This window comes from Neofelis nebulosa, chromosome 14 (genome assembly GCF_028018385.1).
Source record: "Neofelis nebulosa isolate mNeoNeb1 chromosome 14, mNeoNeb1.pri, whole genome shotgun sequence".
Classification (NCBI taxonomy): domain Eukaryota; kingdom Metazoa; phylum Chordata; class Mammalia; order Carnivora; family Felidae; genus Neofelis; species Neofelis nebulosa.
This window is the reverse complement of record NC_080795.1, coordinates 75,326,999-75,351,477: the sequence shown is the minus strand read 5'-3', so window position 1 is coordinate 75,351,477 and position 24,479 is coordinate 75,326,999. Positions and strand designations below refer to the sequence as shown.

The window sequence follows — 24,479 nt, the reverse complement described above, 5'->3', positions numbered from 1 at the left end:
AGGTAAAACAGAATAGTCAAAATAACAATCCCACAGATAAAAGAGAGAAAGAGGTAGTGATGTTCAGTGGCCACAATACTTTGACGGGTAGGGATAGAAATACGCATTCATTTGTTGTCTTGCTTGTCAACAATAGACCGAGTTCTTTGTTCAACCAGCGTGGTTACCACAGAATCTGCCTGCTAGTGAATTTGCTCATCTGGTATCATGCCTGGCCATTTCTTTTTTTTTTTTTAATTTTTTTTTTCAACGTTTTTTTATTTATTTTTGGGACAGAGAGAGACAGAGCATGAACGGGGGAGGGTCAGAGAGAGAGGGAGACACAGAATCGGAAACAGGCTCCAGGCTCCGAGCCATCAGCCCAGAGCCTGACGCGGGGCTCGAACTCACGGACCGCGAGATCGTGACCTGGCTGAAGTCGGACGCTTAACCGACTGCGCCACCCAGGCGCCCCAATGCCTGGCCATTTCTAACAGGGGCAATGCAGCCAGGAGAATTCCCATTCTGGGGCTGAGGCTTTTCCAAATATGCTTTAATGAGCCTGGGGTTTATCGTAGGGAATAAGCAACCAGACCTCCTTGTATGACATTTGTTGTTTCTCTAGCCATAAGCACCCCTTAAGACCCCAGTCAGCTATCTGACAGTTTTATTTTCTAAAGACCACAGGACAGAGTGGTCATTATCTTTGAAGCAGTACCCAACCCTTTTGATTGCTTATCAATAGACCTGGAGTTCTGACCAACCTCCTTGGGCTCTGATTAATGGCTTCTGTCTTGACTCCTGCCTCTGGGAAAAGTGAAAGACAGGATAGGATGATAAGAGAAAGTTCATCCTCTTCCCTCCCCACAACTGCATCCAAGATGCTCACGCTGTAGGGAATTATTACCTTTGTCAGACAGAGGACAAACAGATCTCTGGCCACATTTCTCACTGTCCTGTTTTTACTCACATTGACTTTATCATGGGGTAGAAAATTTAGTTTTGCAATTCTACAGGATACTTTCTGTCTGACCTTTATACTTTAGCATTGCTGAGGTTATCTAGAAAGCACTTCTTTTATGAAGGCGTGTAAGGTTTTCTTTTTGCTTTCAAATGGACCAGTTTGGCTCCTTGTTGTAGAAGTTCAGTGAAGACTAAAGGACAGAGCCTACAATCCTGACTTTTTTTTTTTTACCCCATCCCTAAAAGTCCAGTTGTGTTGGGCATGAGGTTGAAGGCTCAAGATTCTGCAAGAAGCTTGTAACTTGATGTTATGCCACATTGCAGCAAGCATTCCCAGCACCCTGGTTGAAGATGGAGGGGTGAACATCCCCTCTCCTATCTTAAGAAAGTCAGTTCTAGCCTTCAATTCCCAAAGTATCCACACCCCCTACTTCTGGTACAATCCCTGTATTAGTCAGGGTTCTTTCAGCTTGATGTCTAAAAAACCCAACCTGATCTAACTTAGCCAAAATAACAACAACAGCAAACCATCACCTGCCCCCCCCCACCCAAAAAAAAAATCAAAACAAGAACTTATTGTAAGGATAGTGAGTAGAGAATCCCAAGTGTACCAATCAGGGATGGAGACAATTGACTTCATCTTGTTGCCCTCTTTCTGTCTGGTGCTCATTACTGTTTTCTCCAGAGATCATCTTTATCCTCATGGGTTTATCCAGGTGGCAGAAAATGTGCTGTCTAGTGGAGTCACATCCTTGTCGCTCTACCACAGGCCAAGGGAGAGGTGCACTGGGATGCTTGTTGTAACGAAATCATGTGGAAGGCACCATAGCAGCACAGAGAAGAGAGTGGGTGAAAACTTCCCTTTTGCTTCTCAGCTAGACTGTGAGATGCTTGAGATCAGAGACAGGGTCTCGTTTGCCTTAGTGTTCACATAACTTAGCACAGAGTACTTATGGTTAAGTATTTAACAAATTATTACATGTGAAAAGCCAATAGGCAGGAAGGAAGCAGGGAATGAGATTCCATTCTGGGAGCTGTTTAGGTCTCCCTTAGGAGGAGAAGTGGATGAACTTAAATTATTGGTCAGCAGAATCTGCAATGAGAGGAGAAAGAGGTGGCAAATGATCCATGTCAAATCACAGTGTTTTAATAATTCCCCTTAATACCAGGTGTGCGTCTGGCTGTTTTCAGCGGCCAGTTATACCGCAGTGTGTCGTCCACAAAACGCTCCCTGAACTCTTCCTGCAGTGGACTCCTGACTTAACAAATACTCAGCTTGTGTTTTTCAAAGTTGCTGCTTGTGTCAAGGCCATTTAAAAATTGAAGGCCATCTGGTAGCCATTTCATACCTCCAGTGCGTGGTTCTACCCCTATTATTTATGATTTCTCCAAATTTTAGGAAGTGCCGATTGGGTGGATGTTGGAACAGGAAAATCTGGACCTGTAGGAATTAAGCAGAATTTCTGTGGAACTTTGTGATGCCAGCTATGCCCTGTTTATGAAGTTAATTAATTGGGGAGTGTAAAAGGAGACCACAATTCTTGTCATGAGAGAGGGTAACTGACCTTTCTTTCTCCTACAACAACTGGAGAGTGATAGAGAGAAGTCCTTTCCTAACAGGTAACATAATGCTTTTTCCTCCCACCGAGGTAAGTGCAGGCACTTTTGTAACAGGGACATTACTGTCTCCTAAATGCCTGTCATGGAGTGGGAAGTCAATAACAACAATTTTTAAAGTATGTATGTATGTATGTATTTTTGAGAGAGAGGGAGAGAGAGCATGACAGGGACAGGGGAAGAGAGAGAGGGGGACAGAGGATCCGAGGTAGGCTCTTCACTGACAACAGAGAGCCCAATGTGGGGCTCAAACTTGCAAACTGTGAGATCATGACCTGAGCCAGATGCTAAACCGACTGAGCCACCCCAGCGGCCCAATAACAATTTTTTTTATTAATAAAAAGGCAAAAAGTCAGTAGGTAAATGGATTTAAAGGTAGAAAAGTGTTATAAATACTAAGTTAGATTTCTACGGTTGTCATAACCAAGTACCACAAATTGGGCAGAACTTCATTGTCTCATGATTCTAGAAGCCAGAAGTCTGAGGTCCAGGTGCTAGGAGAGCTGTTTCCTTCTGGGCTGTGGGAGAAGGGTCTGTTCAAGGTCTCTCTTCTTCCTTGTGGTGGTTCTTTGCTTGTAGGGCATGACTCCTCTTTCCTATGACCTTCTCCCCATGTGTTCACCTGTTTCCAAACTTCCCCTTTTATAAGGATATCAGTCCTCATTGGATTAGGGCTCAAGCTAAGGACCTCATTTTAACCTGATGACCTCTGTGAAGACCCTGTCTCCAAACACAGTCACATTTTCAGTACTGAGGCTTAAGTCTCCAACATCTGAATTTTAGGGAAACACAGTTCAACCATCTAAAATTCAGAGATAAAGAAAATAAATTTCCCACTCTCAAGAATGTTTTCTAGAGACAGTAAGTAAATAACTATCCATATTTCAGTGGGTTGGTGTTGAAAGTTTTGATGGCAGGTGTCAGAAGTCTGATGGCACAGAGAAAGAGACCCTTACACGCAAAGGATTGGCCTCATGATGGAAATGACATTTGAGATATTCCAAAACAGTGTACATCGCATTATAGACACTTAATGAGTATTTGTTGATTGAGCAAACATTTAAAGATGAGTTTAGTTTTTCTAGGAAAAAAAAAATGGAGGGAGGTGTGGTAGGTGAGGCGTAAGGAACAGCACGTGCAAAGACTTGGTGGCATGAAATACAGGCATGAGCAGGGAAAGAACCAACACTAAAACCACGGCCTCTGAGGCAACCACGTCCTCCCATTGCCAGATCTAAGGGTCATGTTTCTGTGTCCCTCCTGGGACTTTAGATATTGCTGACCACGCTCTCCCATAAAATCTTACTTCCCTGGCTTCCAACACCGTGCCCCCTCTTGCTTCTACTCCTGTTGCCTTGGAATCCACTGCTTGGTCTTCTCCAGGGGACCCTCACCCCCTCTTCTTCCTGTAACCATCAGTCTTCCTGAGGACTTTCTCCACTTTACACACATTACCTGGATAATTTCAGCCATTTCTTTGGCTTCAATCATCATCTCAATACAGATAACTCCAAGCTGTGTCTCTAATTCTGAGCCCTTTTCTTATTGTCAGACTTCTATCTCCATTTACTGTGGTTTTTTTTTGGGGGGGGGGCGTGGTGAGGGGGGGCTGCCATTTAAAACAATACCATGGATTTGGTAGCTTAAAATACAGAAGATTTTCTGCCAGTTCTGGAGGCTCGAAGTTCAAGATCAAGGTGCTGACAGACTTGGTTTCTCCTGAAGTCCTTCTCCTAGACTTACAGTTGGCCACCCTCTCACTGTACCCTCACAGGAGCTTCTTCTTTGTGTGCGCATATCCCTGATACCTCTCCCTCTTCTTGTAAGGACAGCAGTCGCGTCAAATTAGGCTTCCACCCTTACAAACTCATTTAACCTTAGTTACCTCCCTGAAAGCCCTATCTCAAGATACAGTCACATTTGGGTTAGGGCTTTGACATATGAATTTTGGGCTGAAGGGGAGACACACAGTTCAGTCCATAACACCTACCGATCATTTCCCTATTGTTTTTAAGTTTTAAAAAAATGATGCTGACCTCCCACGCTGTGACAGGCTTTGGGAGGCACTGATAGCAGTCCCTAATCCCTTTTATAAAACAAGTTACAGTTGCCCTAGTTGGAAAAAATAAACTGCTTTGTCGGGATAGGGTTCTGATGATCAAGAAGGCATATATAGGGCCCTGACCAAGTCTTAGGGAGAGATGGGAGAAGAAGGAGACAGCTTCCTGAGGAAACCACATCTAAGCTGAGCCCTGAAGGAGCGTTCACCGAGGAAGATGGAAGTTTCAGCACACATGAAGGGCAAGGGCTGTGTGTACAGGACCTGAGTGTACAGTGTGGCTGGAGTTGGCAAGAGTGCACAGGGGAGGGGAGCATGTGTGAATGGTACAGCTGTTCTGCCCATCACAGTCCAGATCTGAGGGACAGACCCTATTCTGAACAATGAGGAGCCATGATCCATTTGGGGCTAGGGAAAAATCACGGCCATATTTGCCTTTTAGAAGGCCCATCTTGTGTTTAGAATGGAAGGGTAAATTAGACACAACAAGATCTGTTTGATGTGGGGTTTCCACATTTGGAGCTGGAAGTGTTTGTAGGATGTGCAGGTGGAAATGTCCACAGAAGGGCATGGATGTCTCAGCAAGGGTGAGGGGAAGGGAGAAGAGTAGGAAAGAGAATGGGAGAGAGAGGAGGGGGAGAGGATAGGAGAAGGCTTAGGACAAAACCCCAGGGATGATGGTCAAAGGCAGCAGATGGTGATCCATGGACATGAAATCTAACGGCCATCAGTAACAAACAAGCTAAGTGTGGTTTAGGCAACTGAAGGGGAAATGGGATTTCAGTAGAGGGATGAGGGCACAAACCAGGGTGCTTTCAGTTGAGGAGAGCATAGGGGGTGGTTCAGTGAAGAGCAAAAGCATACTTAACTTTTGCAGAAGTCCCATGATGAAGGGGATCTGAGCTAGAGCAGTAAATGGAAGGACAAGGGCATGGCTGTCCATCAGACAGCAGAAAATACCTCGAGTGCCCACTTGGACCTCACACTTCTCCTTGTTCTTCCCAGAGAATTGCCCCACCAACACCAGGACCCTGTGAGTTATCCTGGACTCTTCACTCCCACTCACTCACCCACATCCAATCAGTGGCAAAGTCCCAAAGCGGGGAGCGTTAGATAATGGGGCCCAGAGCAGGGAAAATGATTTTGGACTAGGGTTCAAATCTTGTCCATACCACTTACTGTGAGGTATTGGCGACTGTTTGTCCCTTTCTGATTCTCAGTCTCTATTCGTCTATAAAGCAAAGCTCAAGATATATTTAGCTTAGGTACAGGGATTATTGTAAGTGATAAATGGGAGGCAGTAGGCTAATTGCTGGGCTCACTTAATTGGATGCTATTCTTTCTTTGCTTTCCGCTTCTTTCTTACTTCCAGTGCCACTGCTACTTTTGATTTTGGACTCATCTTAGACTCGGAGAGGTCAAGTGATTTGTACAAGGTCACACAGCCAGTAGGGAGTAGACAGGGATTAAAAGGCACCTCTGTCACCTCAAGGTCCACTTGGGTACCACTTTTCCCAGTGCAGGTGGTGACCCATTAAAGGGTCAGAGAGATGACCATACATGAGCATTCTGGCTGTTCTGGGGAAGGGGACAGCCCTCCTTCCTCCAGGGACCTAAGAACTCAGTGCTTTCCAACTTATTTATGGGCTCTTTCCAAAAGATCTTGCTGAGATAAAACACTGTTTGAATTCACAGCTGGTAGAATGTCAACCGTTTTCCTTGGAACTTCCAGAGCTTTACATTCTCCACTTAGCGTCTAATCCATTATTAAAAGCAAACAAGTGTGTTGACCATCCTGTGTGCACTTCCTCGAGTGGCAAATGAATCTTGGTTTTCCATCGTCTTAACTGTTGCTGATGCAGCTGTGTGGGTGCCAGAAAAGAAATTGGGTCTTTTTCTTATAAAAGTCGTGTTCACTTGCTTCTGACGACTACTACCTCTCTCTGGAGGCAGATGCTCAGCGCTCAGCGGCAGCTCTCGGGAGGAGGAAGTCTGTCCTCCCCTGTCTCAAGCATGTTCCCATCTCAAGTTCATCCTCGTCTATGCCAGGCTCTGCTTCTGACATGCCACTGCCTCCCGTCTTCAAGCCCAGTTCGCAGAGAGGTTTTTGAAAGCTCTCTCTAAAAACCAAGCAAAGTAGGGATGTTACATTGAAGAATTTTGCCCCACCTGATGTTACTTAGTGAGCCATACTGAGATAGACTTTTGATCATGAGGCTGTATCTTTGTTGCTGGACCCAAAATGAAAAGTTAAGAGAATGAGAACCACCCCGACTTAAGAGGCATGTCTGAGATGTAACACTGTGCTAGGTGGGTGTCTGAAAATAACCAGATTTTGTCTTTCTCCTCTCTGTGTCTTCTCTCCATCTCTCATCAACCCCGCCTTTCTCCCCTCTTCTCTTCTTTCCCTTCCTTCTTTTTGACCCTTTGTACAATCCTCATCATCCCCTCTTCTTCTTCTTCTTTGCCATCATCAGGGAAGGATACCCTAAGCATCTACTCTAATAATCTATTCACTGTGTCTCTCCCTCCACTAAATGAGAAGCTCCTTAAGGGCGAAGGGCAAAGCTGTCTCATTCATCCACATCCACGTATTTCTTGCACAAATGATAAAAACGGAATGACTATTTGTTAAGTGAATTAACAAATGGGCCTTTGAAAGTCAATGAGATTAAATCAATTAAGATAACTGAATTAACCTTTGTAAACTGGTCTTCGTGTCATGGCTCCATTGTGTGCCTGTGAAGAGAAAGCCTCTGTGTAATGTAAAGCAGGTAGACACTACCATCAGAATTCTCTTCTCTCAAATCAGGTTCTTCCTTCACTGCTGTTCTGCCTTAGGATAAATTGTCCATCTTCTTTTTTAAAATATGGGACTGATGAGATGATTGCCTAAAGTAATCAGTTTCTGGCATGTAGTAGTTTTTCCATCAAAGCAATTTCCTCTTGCCAGGCATAATGGTTACGTTTCCCTGTAATTGACAGTTTCCCCCATCCTCCTCACGCAGGTGTTTCCAGAGAGCTCAGGTCTAAGACTCACATTCCACTGGCCTCTGTTTCTAAAGCTGGTCCACTATTTGCTAGTGTTCGTTTTCATCTCATTTTTATAGATTTATTGTAGCTGGGATGTTTAGCATAAGCAGCTTCTCACTGCTTTTGAGAGTGAGCACCATATAAAATAACGTTCAGGAATGTAAGTGCTTATGATTACTAAGCCCTATTTGTGCAATTTTAACGTTACCTTAACAATATTTAATGACCTGGCCAAAAGAGCATCGCCATCATCTCATTGCTTCAACAAGGGGAGGAGCTGGAATGCGGGCTCATGGTTGTGCTGGTCACCTTGCCATTAGCTGATGGGCACCAGGTGTGACAAATCCCATCCTATGAGCTGGAAAACCTGACGCTGGTCCTTTGCGGCAAACGGTCTTGGATGGCAAGGCCACAGCTTCAGCCAAGCTGGAATTTGGTTGGATTCTCCCCATTTCCACCCCTGCCCCCCATTTCTTCATGCTGCTTTTTACCACACCAGCTCTAGCTCAGCTTGGCTCCTTGTGTCTTCTGTCCTGACACATGGCAATGAACTTTGGCTTAGCCCCTGAACCTTTGTTTTACTTCCTGGATTGGAATTAACAGTTGGCCTCTGGTGCAAATCCTTGAGTGCAGTAATGGCATCCCCTTCATGATTTCATTGCAGAATGGTTACCGCTGATATGCAGGGCCCAGGCAGGAGCGTGGAGTGGGCAGATGGAGGATGGTCACAGCCCCCAAATATCCCAGGGGACCAGGAGTCACAGCAGCAATAGCCTGGTAGATCACAGGATGCTATTAGCAACAGAAGGCCGGGGTGTCCTGGAAGGAGAGACGTATTCTGAAACTTGGAAGGTCTCTGTGAGCCAGAGGAAGGCAAGTTGGGGTCATAAGGAAGAAGGACAGCTTGAAATACAAAAATTGGTATCACGTGCAAAAACATGGGGTCAAAGACTGAGCCCCACTCAGCACTCTATTAACCACCACAGGCTGGGCTTTATGATTGCTGAGCATTCCGCGTTTCCTGTCTTGTTGCTGCTGTGTAGACAATGTGTATGACTTCCACATCAGACCTCGAGATGAGAGGCCTCTGGATCGATTTTGGTGTCTGAACATGCAATCATAAAGACTGTTTCCTCTTTCTCTGTTTAGTAACACCTGTATTTAAAAGGTGTATATCTGTGTTACATTCAACCCAAGAAATCCAAGTTGGTAGCATTTCAGATGGTTTTTTTTTCTTTTCTAACAGTGCAGATTATCAACCACTATACATACAAGGATAATGCTAAAATCCCCCTTTCCTGACACGTATCTCCTCTCTCTCCCCCCTTATGCACATAATGGGAAGCATTATCAAAGTCATCATATTTCTGATACTGTAACCTATTTCCTTCCTTAGAACTTTTCATAGTATGACATTGTTCCTCTTTAAGACTGAGATTCCATTGTCCTATGATGCTGCCCCATTTTAGGAGAGTCTTTGCCCTTTTGTTTTAATGGGTCTTCGTATGAGAAAAAGGGAGGGGATTGGGCTGTGTAATCTTAATCCTAGGTCAAGATGGTGACTTTGTCAAGTGACCTTGGCCAATTCACTTCACCTCTCTCACCTCCAGTTTTTACCTGCTAAACTAGAGATAGTATTATCTTCATAGGGAGTTCAAAGAGGATTAGATAACACAAATAAATACTGTGATGTCTGAATCACTAGAAATCAGGGGCGATCGTTAGTCTTCGATGATGAACACTATTTGTGTTGGGGTAACTGAGAAATTACATTTGAGTATACAGTAGGATGTTCAGCTAGTGCAGTGTGGAGCAAGCTGAAGCCTTGAATGATTGAGATTTTTTGACTGGTCTCATTTTATTCATAACCTTAGCAGTATTTTCTGTCTCCTGATTTTTCTTTTTTCCTCTCAGTGTGGCTAAATGAAATGAGGCTTGATCTCACCATACTAAAGACTGATTTCCCGATCAAGGCCAGTGGAAAGGAGGGTGTCCTCTGTGTAATAAGCTCTGTGCCAGGCATTATCAACCATGACATATCTTCGGTCCTACTGTCCAGAATACCATACTGCATTCATTCTGTTCCATGCCTGAGGTGCTCTCAGAGGACTCTGGGTCTCTCGAGGTCCGGAAGGTATGGCCCTGTCCCATTAATTGCTGTATTTCTAGCACCTATACCTATGCTCATTCAAGCCAGTGCTGTATGCAGCTCAAGTTTACCTATAGTTTTTTGGTTGTGTTTTTGTTGTTGTTTTGTTTTGTTTTTATTTTTTTATAATTTTTTTGTAATGTTTATTTTTGAGATAGAGACAGAGACAGAGTGTGAGGAGGGAGGGGCGGAGAGAGAGAGGGAGACACAGGATCCGAAACAGGCTCCAGGCTCCCAGCTGTCAGCCCAGGGCCCCACAGGGGCCTGAACCCACGAATTATAGAGTTCATGAACTGAGCCAAAGCCGGACACTCAACCGACTGAGCCACCCAGGCACCCTAGTTGTGTTTTGTGTTTTAATGGGCAGCATCTCTTTTGATTGGGCAGTGACCGTAGTTGGCTAGTTCGCAAATATTGTAAATACTGGTACTGGTTGGGTGTTCAGAGGGCGTTGAATGGATACGTTTGATTTTCACGGTACACATGAAGCTAGTATTTATAACTGCAATCTGCAGACAGGGCAACTGAGGCTCAGGGAGGGTTTATACAACTTCCACATTCCCTCAGAGCATGGGAGAGAGCCGGGATTTGAAATCTGTTCTGTCTATTCCAAAGTCCAAATGCTTTCTCTATTTTGTGTTGGCTGTTATGAGTCTTTTTTAAACAGTCCAGTATTGAATACTTAGGGCATTTGATAACTCGGTTTTTATTTTTTTAACTCTACATCATACAGGAAGGAAAACAACAAATGAATTTGTGCACAGAGCTGGCTTCATAGCTTGCTGTCTGCCAGGCAGGCATGAGCAAGACTTCCAAGGCGTAGTTAGACACAACACACCCTAATCCTTCAAGTTTAAGGCGTTCATATGCAAGTGGAAAATCCCATGATAAATAATCAAAACGGAGTTGACTCTCACCTCCTTTTAAAATCCTCCCTTAAAGATTCGCATGCATCACAATGAAAAACACAAGCTTGAACTACGAGAACATTTCTGTTCCTTAAGCCACCCAATTTGTGGTGTTGTTATGTCAGCCCAGGCTGACTAATACTCAGTGGAAACAGCTTTTTCTGAGGGAAGTCTGGTTGAACAAAGACCACACTAGGCTTAGTTGACCTGTCGTGCAGATACTGGCTAAAAACGGGTAGTTACCAGGTTTCATATTCTCATGCTCTAAAATAAATGTTGTGAGTCAGTAAACCCTCAGGGAGCCCCAGTCTGTATCACCAATTCTGTAAGAAGAGAAAACAAAAACTGTTTTTGAGAACATGCCAGCTTTGATGGAAATTCTTGGTATTTTATGAGCAAGTAAATTCTCTTTAGTCTTTATCTTCTTTGTAAAATCATGAGAGCGGATAAGAAGATAAGAAGGCTTTTAACATTCAATTCATATTTCAGACTTTTGTGACTTCTCACAAAATGACTTCTTCATTTTACAAGGAATTGATATACTCAATATTTATTATTGAGAAGTATGAAGATGTTTGAATATCAATAGAACAGAAGCTCTGGGATGGGCTCGGCATCCGTATTTTGTTGAAAGTTTCCTGCAGGGGCGCCTGGGTGGCGCAGTCGGTTAAGTGGCCGACTTCAGCCAGGTCACGATCTCGCGGTCCGTGAGTTCGAGCCCCGCGTGGGGCTCTGTGCTGACGGCTCGGAGCCTGGAGCCTGTTTCCGATTCTGTGTCTCCCTCTCTCTCTGCCCCTCCCCCGTTCATGCTCTGTCTCTCTCTGTCCCAAAAATAAATAAAAAACGTTGAAAAAAAAATTAAAAAAAAAAAAAAAGAAAGTTTCCTGCATTATTGTAATGTGTAGTCAAGACTCTCAAACACGCTAAAACTCTGCTTCCAAAGAATTCCACACTATAGGTCTTCACATACGATCCCTCTCTGCTCATAATGCCCTTCTCCCTTCTCCATTTAATGTTCATTAAATGCATTTTCTTTCTGCAAATTTCCTTTTTGACAAGAGGCATTTCAGGCAGAAGAAGTTGATCTCTCTTCCCTGGCCCAGAGAACCAGTTCATGGTTAAGATGCAGTGCTAGCCTCGCCACAGAGTACCAAACATGTTCTATGCCTCTTATATCCCCAGCCCCTAGCACTGTGCATGCATCGAATGTTAGCAAATAAACTGTTGTTTGACTTTGGATAAAATACTTCATCTCTCTGAGTGTGTTGATTCATCTGGAAGGAACTCTTTCAACTCTGACATCTGGGAATTCACCACAAATAAATCTGCATATCCAAATATTAAGGTATACAATGTAAAAACGTCAACTACATTTTTAGGACAGCGTTCACTTAAATTCCTGTTAAAATGCAGAGACAATAGAAAACACTCAAGTCCACCTGGGTGGGGGCAGCAATGGGGTGCCAAGGGACACCTACGTATAGGCGGTGGCTCTCAGATTCAGACGCAGAGAGCTGTCAAAGGCGTGGACTTTCTCCTGACCATTGGGTGAAGGAGCTTCAAACCCTTGGATGGGATTGGGTTGTTCTCATACTGTTTTGCCTCATATCTGCCTCACTTTCAGGAAAGAACATTTACTGTCTCTAATTATTAAATTACCCTTGTCTATTCTTATCGACAAACTACCAGTCAAGTCTTTTATGATACACATCTAGTTAAGGAGGCCAATTGGAGATCAGACTCTACAAAGCCGTTCACGGTTACCATGATGAATTCTGCTGATTAAAAGCCCTAACACACTTGCTAGTGCCTCTTTATTGTGCCTGGTCTTTGAGTTGATCTTAGATTTTCTGTTTTTCACTTTCTGGTGATGAAGGAAATCTAAGTGTATTTGTAATGCTACCGAGTAGAATTTCCACAATCATAAAATGTCAAATCTCAGTGAACATGTTGCCCACACCTTTACTTTATAGGCTTTGAGGAAAAATAAAGACTTATTGAAGGTTTTTAACCAAGGATTCCCTGTCTAGCACTCCTCTGAGAGCAATGGCATTTATGGCAACTTCTCCTCCCTCACCCTACGAGGGTCACTGTCCTTCAGCTGCTCCCCAGACCCTCGGAGAAAGAGCTGTCCATTCTCAGTCTCTGGTGCAAGCCTTGCTTTCTCCGCACCTCCTTCTCCAACCACATTTTCCAATCACACCTGCCCTCCAGAACTTTCTTTCTCTGACATCAGTGGTCTCTGTTTCTCAACTAGCCCCTTTTTCTTTGTGTATAAAGATATACGTTTCCTTCCTCAACCAATCTACTTAAGATAAACAAAAACTGCCTTTTCCTGATTATAGGGTAGCTATGGAAAAACTATAGACCCCTCCCCTCCACTATTCAAGACAGAACAGCATAACCAGAAGTAAAGTAACAAAACGAAACGAAATGAAAAATCACCAAAATCTCAGTGGCTTCACAGAGTCAGGTAGTGGTGTTCAGGGAGATATCTGGGGGCAAGTATCCCGCATAATGGCTCAGCGTTCATGTCCAGTTCAACACGGTCATCGCCCATCGCCGCTGCAGTGGAGCAGAAGGCTGGAGGGTTAAGCACTGGTGATTCGATACTTGCATCCAGAAGCAACTCGCAGCCCATTTCTTCTCACATGGTATTGATCAAAGCAAGTCACATAGCTTCGCTCAAGGGCAGGAAATACACTTCCCCTGGATGACCAAATGAGGGGTATTCCTGGGCCTAAGGGCATCCTACATCCTGAAACCAGGACAGTCTCAGGGAAATCAGACTATGTAGTCACCCTGTGGGGAATGGATATAGGTGGACCATAGTAGTGTCGGCCATATTGGCTCTGCAAGATACTTAAACTTTCTGACGCTCAATGACTTTGTGAAAAATGAGAATGATACAGCTCTGAAGCTGGTTGTGGTGGTTAAATGATATCATGTTGTACTGGTCAGAGTTTTCCAGGGAAGCAGAGAAGGGAGACGACAGGGGTATGAGGGAGATTTCAGGTAGCTGGCTCACACGACTGTGGGTACTAAAAGTCCAGAATTTCAAGCAGGCTGGAAAGGTGGAAATTCCAGAAAGAGTACTTTTGCTGTTGCAGTCTTGAGTCCCAAGGCAGAATTCCTTTCTCCTTGAGGAACCTAAGTCTTTGTTGTAAGCCCTTCACCTAATTAAATGAGGCCCACCTACATTATAGAGGGTAACCTGCTTTACTCAAAGTCTTCCAATTAAATGTTAACTACACCTAAAAAAATCCCTTCACAGCAACATCTAGACTGACACATGAGCAACTGAGTGGACACTAAAGCCTAGCCAAGATGACACATGAAATTAGCCATCACCCAGCATATAATATTCCTAGCATAGGCTAGCTTCTAGTTAGTGACCAGCAAGTGTTAGAATCTTTTCTTGACTTCTTTTTAAAGCATTTATGACTTTTTTTTCAATATAGGCAGATACTGATTTAAAAAACAACTTTAAAATCATCAAACAGAAATAGTGTTGAATATTTCACAATATAAAAATTCATCTGGCTGGTTACACTTATTTGATAGACCATTTGCTTAAACTGTATGACTGAGATTTACATTTGATAAACTTTGATGACATACCCATATGTACTTAGAACTCTTCAGGGCACTAAGGCTACAAGTAAGACGGGGCCCACCATTATCTGAGATCCCAAGGTCCAGTGGACATGACCTATATGGAAATATAATTCAGCGGGGTGGATCTTATAACAGTGTAAGTGCACGTCAACATGCAAGTACTGTGGGGGGAGAAACTAGCTACGACAGAGGGTCACGACTGGTTCCATGAACACGTGAGTTTTATGTCGGCAGACGGTGTTTGAAAAGCAGACTAAATATGGAACATTGCAAGGCCCAAATCAGGGATATGTGAAGATATTCACGGTGCGGCCTAGTGGTGGGAGACACTCAAAGGACCTGGAAAGCAAAATGAAAATGTTGTCTTTCAAAATCAAATTGGACCTCATCACCTAACTGTGTAGGAGCCTCTGGGGCTCTCCTCTGCCTGTAGGCTGCAGCTGAGCATCTTAACACGGCTTGCTAGGTCTTTCACGGATACAGCCCTTTGAACAGTCCCACACTTGTCTCTGGGCCTTCCTACACACCGTGTACCTGCTGAGGACAGCATGCTAATTTTTCCTGCGGCATTCAGCTTGTCCTCTAAACAAACTTAATTATTTTCTCCTCTGAGCCTCCATATGACCCCACACTTATTTTTTTGTTGGCACATAATTGCCAACATAATTGTTTATGTGTGTCCGTGTCTTTGCCCTCTGGAAATAGAGCTTTTTTAGAGAAGGGATCATTTTTTTTAATGTTTATTTTTGAGAAAGAGAGAGAGACAGAGCATGAGTCAGGGAGGGGAAGAGAGAGAGGGAGACACAGAATCCGAAGCAGGCTTCAGGCTCCAAGCTATCAGCGCAGAGCCCGATGTGGGGCTCAAACTCACAAACCATGAGATCATGACCTGAGCTGAGGTCAGACACTCAACCAACTGAGCCACCCAGGCGCCCTGAGAAGGGGTTGTGTTTTATGCACTGTTGCATTGTAGGGTCTAGACCTGTGGCCAGCATTTACTAGAAACTCAGTATATGCTGATGCAATCAATAAATTACAAATGAAAACCAAGGGCTAAATGCATAGTTCTTGTTGAATAGAAGGTAATGTATTACAAGTCAAACTCAGTATTTGTGACTATTTTAGAATGAGTATTAGTATTTTTCATGATGTTAGTGTCGTAACCGGTAATGATGCTGAAAAGGACAAATGTGTTAAAATATTTCTCTTGAGATTCTAAAAAGAATTGCATGTTTTCTATTATGCAAATCCAGAATGTTGAGTCACAAACAGTAGACCATTGCCTTTGGAATTAAGGAAAAGAAAGATGAAAATAAACCTCATCTAGTTTAAAAGCACTTGAAAATGGAAGTCTCAAATAAACACAGCTTTACAGCACAAGCTGGGAAGGACTAAGAAAATATTCTTTTTTTAAAAAAAAACCCTTTAGTTCTGGATTGAGATTTATTCTTTTAAAAAATTATTCCCCTTTATCTCTTGGGCAGATTTGCTACAGGTTTGCCTTCTTACTGTTGTTTTATTTTTTTCCCTCAAAAGCAACTTTGCTTATTGATTTTCTTTACCCTTTTTGTTCCCACATTAGTTTTTGCTCCTATCTCTATCATTTGTGGCCTCTACATTCTTTAAGTTATGCCTTTTTTCTAGCATTGATGTTTTTTTTCTACTGAAGTTTCTTGTGCATACAGAAAGTGCCCAAATTATGAGCACAAGCTGAGTGAACTTTCAAAATATGAGCACATGCATGTAACCACAGCATAGATCAGGAAATAGAACAATCACCAGCCCCAGAAACCCTCCTAGTTCCCCCCTAAGTCATTCTTTTGCTCTCCTTTGTGGCAGTTGTCACCATCCTGACTTCTACCAACACAAGTTGGTTTTGTCTACTTTCACAAGGCATATTGATGGAATCATAGAACATATTCTCCTTTTTGTCTGGCTTCTTTAATCCAATACTGTGTTGTGATATTAACTCATGTTGTCACGTGTATATGTAATTTATTCATTTTCATTGATACATAATATTCCTTTTGATAAATAATACACATTGATTTCTTTACCCATTCTATCACTGATGGGAATTTCCATTTCTCAAAAGTTAAATAGTTGCTATGAATATCCTTGCACTTGACTTTTGTTGTTCACTGGTATGCACTTGTACTGAGTGTCTAGAAGTGAAAATGTTGGGTCATAGTTGAAGTGTATATTCAACTTCAGCAGATACTGCCAAACATTTTTCCAAAATGAAACGAGAGTTACAATTGCTTCACCTCCCTAACTATAGATTCTATAGTTAGACTTTTTTTTTTTTTTTAACATTAGGCATTCTGGTGACAGGTAGTGATATCTCACTTGGTTTGGATTCACATGCTTCTAATTGTTGGTTTGCAACCTCCTATGGACCTTCCTGGGTTGATGTGAAACTGGCCCCTGTACTTGGAGGGCAGGGAGAGACTGAAGAAAGAGGTGAGCTCCTCCAGATTGGAGGGTGGCAGTTTTCAGAAGCAGGGAACTTACTTACGAGGCTTGTCTCACATCCTACGAGAGGAGCAGATCTCTGTATCTGTCTGTCAAATCTTAAGTGCATGTAAAGGCCTTAACTAGTTTCAGTCACGGGTACCTTCCAGATGGTCTCAGCACAACCACATCTCTGTCTAAGGCTGGGTCCTTGGGGCAGCTTCTGGAAGCAGGGAAGACAAGTGGAATGCACACTCCGAGGACAGGGAAAGGAATGAGGAGCCTCCAATGGCTGGGATCCAACTCACAATTCAACCAGCAGTCACATCCTCTCTGTGACCTCCCCAGCACTAATGAGTTATTTATTGAGCACTTTTTCATTGCTTATTGCTATTTGGATATCTCCTCTTATAAAGTACCTGTTCAAATCTTTTATCCATTTTTATATTGGGTTGTTTGTCTTTCACTTATAGATTTTAAGCCCCATTTGCGATTCTGGATCAGGTGTTTGTCAAATCCATTTCTTGCAAATATCTTCTTTTACCTAGTGACTTTCTGGTGGAAACTTACATTCTTAATTTTAATGTAGTCTAATTCTTTAGCTTTTTCCTACTAGTGGCTTTTGTATCTGATTTACGAAATCTTTCCACAGCCAAGAGCTTTATTGTTTTACCTTTCACAATTAACATATAGATCAACAATCCACTTGGAGAAGTGAATTTTCATACAATGTCAGGTGGGAGTCAAGGTTTGTCTCATCACTCAGTCTTGACTTTGTTTTCTCATGGATATCAGATTGGCTCAGCACCACTGATCAAACTGAACCAAACATGAGTTCATACTGATGTTTCCAATTCGAATCCATGATTGCATGGATCATTCTAACTTCTTGACTTGTTTATCTGTAAATCCTAACTCCAACAGTGGAAAACTGGACTCCTTTTATCATCCATTTACTTAATTGCTCCAGTATGTTACAGTAATATCACAACTGTTCATTTGTACGCCTTTACTGAGATTGTCTCATACATTTGTAATACACTTAGATTCTTTTGTCATAGTCTGCATTCTGTCTTGGGATGTCCCGATCTTGTAAATTAAAAAAAATGTTTTTTCAACATTATGCTTCACTTTCTGTGCTGTAAAATTCTATAGGTTTTGACAAATACATAACAAATAATGCTATGTCTTTAGCATACACCTATTTATTTTATTAGGCAATTTACAATTGCCTAATACAAGCTATTTTTAGATCTTTTCCCATGCTTATTTGCCACTTTGAATTTATTTGATCTTGAACTTATAGGACTTGTAGGACTTTCTGTAAATTATTTAACAGAAATGTTGTTGAGCATCATTGTCTTTTTTTCCAATTTTATGAAGGGAAGTTTTCTACATTCCATCTTTAACAATACTATTTATGAAGTGTATATGTGCCTTTCCTTATAGATTTCATGTGGCAGTAAGGGAAATTTGTTTTATTCCTAATTTGGTTACAGTGTTAAAATTTAGCCAACAAGTTGGTTGCCTAAAAATATGGAATTATCATCATTTTTAGGCATAATAACCTGTAATTTTTCTTTCTGAGGATATTCTTACTGGGTTTTGGTATCAAGGTTGTGCCGGTATGGTAAAATGAAGTGAAAGGAATTTCTTTTTTTTATGGTTATCTAGAAGAATTTATGCGTAGTTCAGTTTTTCTTCCTTAAACTGCTGGAAGAATTCATTGCCCTCATTATCAGTCTTATAAGATTATTAATGGACATATAAAATAATAACAAACAAACAACAAATAAAATAGGAAGATTTAGGATTATTTGTATTTTCTATATTCTCTGTGTCAGTTTTAGAAAGTTTTAGGATTTGTCTTTTTAATATAAATTTTCAAGTCTATTGGGAAAAATGTCATTTATTTTATCCTCTTGTCACATTAATGTCTGTCAGATTTGTGGCGACATCCCCTTTTATGGCCCTAATGTTTGTAATTTGTACCATCATTCTTTTCTTGGTAAGTTTTTCAAAATGTTTATCAATTTTTTTCTTCATTTCAAAGAATAGCTTATGTCTGTCTATTTTCTCTCCTTCGTGTTTCCTATTATTAATTTCTGTTTTGATCTCCATCTTATTTCCTCCTAGGAGAAATTTTAATTGTCCCCCCCACCTTTTTTTGGTCAAAATTCCTGAGATGAAATTTTAGATCTTTGAATTCCCACCTTTCTTCTTTTCTATGATGTGTATTTAAGGTTATGAACTTAGCTGTAAGTATACTTTAACGAGATCTCACAACTTCTGACGGACATATGTTCATTACATCCACCTCAAAGTGTTTTTGATTTCCTTCAGGATTACTATATTGATTCATATATTATTTATAAGCATATGTGTTAACTTCCAAAGGAATATTTCTATGTGTTGCTGCTTTCTAGCTTATTTCCCATGTAGGCAGAGAATGAATTCTCAATTGTGTTAATATTTGACATTTGCTGAGACTAGTCTATCGTCCATCATTTGATTAATTTTTGTAAACATTGGATAGGTTCTTGAAAAGATTGTGTTTCTTGAAATTTCTGGTTTCAGTATTCTACATATGTCAGTTTGGTTAGTTTATGAGTTTATCATAATCAATTAAGTTTGTCTGAAACTGGGTTTCACTCTTTATAAAACCTAATTTACTTTTTTTCTTTGCTCTTCTCCCTAGGAATATATAATGATACATTTATAAATACCTGGAGGACATCTTGATTATTTATCAGCACTCCTTTTTCTTGGTCACCAAGAAGTCTAAGTTATAAATAGCCCCAACATGATGCTCCATTTAGCTGTTCAGCTCGTCCATCTCCTGGCTGCGATCTTTTGATTTTCTGCACAGATGAATCAGCAAATGTCTTGAGTGATCAAAGGTGAGGCTACCAGGCTCTGTACTGCGCATTTCCTAATCTGTGGCAATTTTGCTTCTTAAATATTGGTTATTTCCATAGCCATAAAGTCTATGTCATTCTCTCTTGCCCCAAGAGGGTGCCAAAGTTATGATTAGTTTCTCTACTCCTTAGCATTCTCTTTTTGCTAAACTTCTCAGCCTGGAATATGTAAAAATCTATGAATGCCTTGCAGGAAAAAGTGACATAAAATGTTGGATTCACCCCAATGCATTTCCCTTCTCTCTATGGTCCTAATTCTAGCTCCATAAGTGACTCCTTGGTACAGTCAAATTATTTTTGTATTTTGTCCATCTATTCTCTATGTTCTCAGCAGGAGTTTTAGACTGCTGCAAGGTAGGTCTTCATTACCAGAAATAGAACTATTTTTGTTTGTTTGTTTCTGACTTCTTGAATTGAAACCATAACTCATTTAATTCCTATATTGTTGATTCTCATAAATAAATACATATCAGGTCATATACTTCTAAATATCACATTGACTTAATCTCTGAGGTTTTGATTTAACTGCTTTATAGTTCATTTCAAAATATCTTGCAATTTTCATTGTGATATTTTTCTTAACCCCTGAGTAATTAAGGATAGCTTTCAAAAAAATGTTTAGTCACATGCTTTTTTTTTCCTCTTTAAGATACATTTCCGTTACTGATTTTGAAGTCATTTATATTGTTGCCAGAGAATATGCTATCAAAGTGTGGTCCAGGGACTTGTACCATGTCATCAGCCAACAGTTATTAGAAATGTAAATTCTTTTTAAAAAAAATACTTATTTCTTTTGGGGGTGGGGGGGGGCATGCGTGCACATGAGCAGGGGAATGGCAGAGAGAGAGAGAGGCCGAGAGAGAGAGAATCCCAAGCAGGCGCTGCACTGTCAGAGCCCTGATGAGGGCCTCAGTCCCATGAACTGCGAGATCATAACCTGAGCTGAAATCAAGAGTCTGACGCTTAACCGCCTGAGCCACCCAGGTGCCCCAGGAATGTAAATTCTTAAGCTGCACCTCAATCTACTGAATCAGAATCTCTAGGAATTGAAGCCAGCTATCTTGTGGCTTAAGAAGCTTAACGGGTGATTCTTATTTACAATAAAGATTATTAGAATTTCTTAAGAATATAAGCCTTTCTTTGTGACTTAGTCTATGGTCAAGTTTTTTAAAGAGACAATGTGTTCATAAAAACAATCCTAGCTCTATTTGTTGGGTGTAGAGTTTTACATTACATTCATTGTATTATTCAAATAATGAAATAATTTATCTACTTTCCAGTTCTTCAATATTCTTGATCTATCAGTTTCTTTAGAGAAGCATAAAATCATGGTTTTTCCCCTCTTGCTATATTCATTTATTACTTCAAGAGATAATAACTGATGTCCACTATGTGCCAAATACTGTTGTTATTTATAATATTAAGGAGTGAACATCCATTCTTATCAGTGCTATTACTTTTAAGTGCAACTTTTTAAAATAATGATATGCCTTTGTCAACATTCCCTTACTTAGGATATGCATCTTATACATTTTCTTACTTATATCTCATTTACTCTGCAATTTTATTTTAGGTGGGTCTCTTGTGATCGATAAGAGGTAGAAATAGATAGTTTTCTTATTATTACTGTTATTGATAACCTTCGTTAAAAGGTTAATTAGTTTATGTGTTGTGATTACAGGCATACTCAGATATATGTCTATCCACTAATCCTTTTTTCCGGATGACTATCCTTTTCTAATTGCCTCTTTCCCCTTCTTACTTTGTGAGGTTGATAAAAATATATCCCCTTTTTTATTGTTTTGCTAAAAAAGCACATATTTCTATTCTCTTTATTGATGATTACCATATGGTTACTAAATATATATTCATCTATTGATTCAATGTGACTTGAACAAGATTGTTTTCCTAGCATTGACAAATTGATTCTAAAATTTATGTGGCAATCCAAAGGACCCAGAAGAGCCAAAATAATCTTTACATAACAACAGAACAAAATAAGATGGCTTTCAGCTGCTGTCAGTTTTAGGCTAGGCAAAGAACAGAAGAACAAAAGAAAGGGGAGAAAAGAACCACCAGAATTTTTGATAGAATAAAAAGAAAATGGCGTAAAATTTGAGCAATTAAATGTCTAGAGAGAAAGGAGAGTAACGCTAGGGCAGAAAAATTATTTGAAAAAATGAACGGTCTGATAAACTGAGAAAACTCTAAATGGGATAAGTATAAAAGAAACCAAACAAGGAACATCAAACCAAAAATTTCAAACAACAGTTTTAAAAATTAAAATCATCAGCTGAAAGCAAAAGACCCAGAGAAACCTTGAAATCAATCAGAGATTTAAAGACACAGTTTTGTCCCTTCCTTGGGGCAGTCTGCAGAGGTAGTGGCCGTCTCCTACTCGGCATCACGGCTGCCCTCAGACCTCTGGTGAAGCCCAAGATCGTTAAAGAGAGGACCAAGAACTTCATCCTGCCCCAGTCAGAAAAAATATGTCAAAATGAAGCACAAGTGGTAGAAACCCAGAGGCATTGACGATAGGGTGCACAGAAGATTCAAGGGCCAGATTTTGATGCTCAACATTGATTATGGGAGCAACCAGGAAACAAAGCACATGCTGCCTGGTGGCTTCTGGAATTTCCCAGTCCACGACGTCAAGGAACTTGAAGACCTGCTGATGTGCAACAAATCTTACTGTACAGAGCTTGCCCCCGATGTCTCCTCCAAAAACCACAAGGCCATTGTGGAAAGAGCAGCCTCGCTGGCCTTCTGAGTCACCAGTTCCAATGCTGGGCTGCACAGCAAAGAAAATGAATACACAGCTTAGCTTATGTGTGTGTAGTATTTGTGTTAATAAAACCAAAGAACTAGGGGCACCTAAGTGGCTCAGTTGGTTGAGCATCTGTCTTCGGCTCAGGTCATGATCTCACAGTTCGTGGGTTCGAGCCCCACGTCAGGCTCTGTGCTGACAGCTCAGAACCTAAAGCCTGCTTTGGATTCTGTATCTCTCTCTCTCTCTCTGCCCCTCCCTGGCTCATCTCCTCTGTCTCTGTCTCTCTCTCTGTCTCTCTCTGTCTCTCTCTCTCTCTCTGTCTCTCTCTCTCTCTCTCAGAAATAAATAAACATAAAAAAAAAGTAAAACCAGAGAACAACCAAAAAAATTTAAAATAAGTAATAAATGAAAACAGTTTTAGATGGTGTTGTCAAGATGGTGGGATTCAAAGTTCTCTGCTTGTATCTACCTGCGGCACAGTGATTTGGCATCAATCCTTGGACAAAAGTGCCTTTGTGGGAGCCTTGGGACCCAGGCCGAACATTGTGATACCTGGGTAGAGTCCAAGACCAAGAGCCCGCACCCAGGTGGCTAACTGACTGGTCCTGGCTGCAGACCCAGAAACAGCTCTGTGCCCCTGCAGACTAGGCTACAGCCCCATTTGGTTGTCACCAGCACCATATGCTAAGGGACCGGGAGGAGTCACACCCACCCATACATTTAGTAATAGGCCACAGTCCTTACTTAGTCTGGGCTGTGGACCCTGAAGCCATGACTCTCTTAGTCTCGGTCTGGGAGCCCCTGGACACAACCCACCCTGAAACAGCCCTTTAACTGAGCTCCAGCCACTCCCAGCTAGTCCCAGGGCAGTCCTGCCAGTCCAGAGATCCCAGCAAGAGGCACTCCCACTGGCACGCCTGGAGATCCTAAAATGTCGCTGTGCTTGGCTCCAGACCATCCAGACACGGTCTGTGAGAAGTCCTGCTGGTCCAGGGACCTGACAGGGGGCAAGCCCATCCTGCCCCTGAAGGGAAGCCCAACAACCTAGAAATGATCCTGCGACTCGGCTCTAGTCCCTCCCAGCCACTAACTGCAACAGTCCCACTGACCCAGGTGCCCCGTGGGAGACCTGGCCATTCGTTGCCCCCCAGAGGCAGAGCAGACAACCTGGAGGCAGCACCAGATCCTGAAATGGCCCCGCGACTCTAACCCCTGCCAGTTGTGGGACATGAGCAGTTCTGTGAACCCAGTAGCCCAGCAGGACACACACCTGCCCGTGCCCCCAGAGTGAGCCCCAAACCTCAGACTGACTACAAATCCTGAAACAGCCTTACAGTCCAGCCCCAGGCACTCCCAGCCATGCCCAGAGGGACCTGCCCCCTCAGATACCGGCTGCAAGGTATGCCCCTCTCTGCCTCCAGAGGCAGGTATGCAGACTCTAATCTTGGCTGTAAATCTGAAGCAGCCATGGTACATGGGTCCAGCCCCCTCAGCCATGATTGGGTGCCACTATTGCCCTCTCAAGGGGCCACCCAGTGACCAGGCAGGAGTCCTCTCAGGGAATAGGTAGGGGCCACACCTACCACATACCTGGTATCAGGCCAACTGTCTGTGGACCCAACTGAGGACTCTGAAATGGACCTTTGACTCAGTGCCACCCTACTGAACAAAGTCCTGGAGGCATTTCCATCTACTCAGGGACCAGACAAGACCCATGCCCGCCCAACTCCCTGGTGACAGGTCCACCAACCACGGATACCACTGCAAACCCAGCAATAGCCCAGATAGTCCTGGATCCAGCCCAGTATGACGATGATTCCAGAGGCAATGCCGTCTGGCAATGCCCAGGAAACTGACAAGAAAAAGTCTTTATCTGCTGAAACCAGTCTATAACGACTAGAAGAGCTGTTGGCTCCTTCAAATGCACAGAACATTTGGGCTACATGGGTCATGAAGAATCAGGCAAATATGACACCACCAAAGGAAACTTATAAAGCTCCATTAACTCCAA

General features: G+C 42.1%; 1 long non-coding RNA gene across 1 annotated transcript in view; it reads left to right on the top strand.

Moving 5' to 3' along the window:
• Positions 1-19,675, top strand: part of LOC131494679 (uncharacterized) — a 301,873-nt gene extending 282,198 nt beyond the window's left edge. Inside the window, exon 4 of the long non-coding RNA XR_009253546.1 lies at positions 19,479-19,675. This is a non-coding gene — a long non-coding RNA (uncharacterized LOC131494679). The remainder of the gene's footprint in view (positions 1-19,478) is intronic.
• Positions 19,676-24,479: the final 4,804 nt, after the last annotated feature.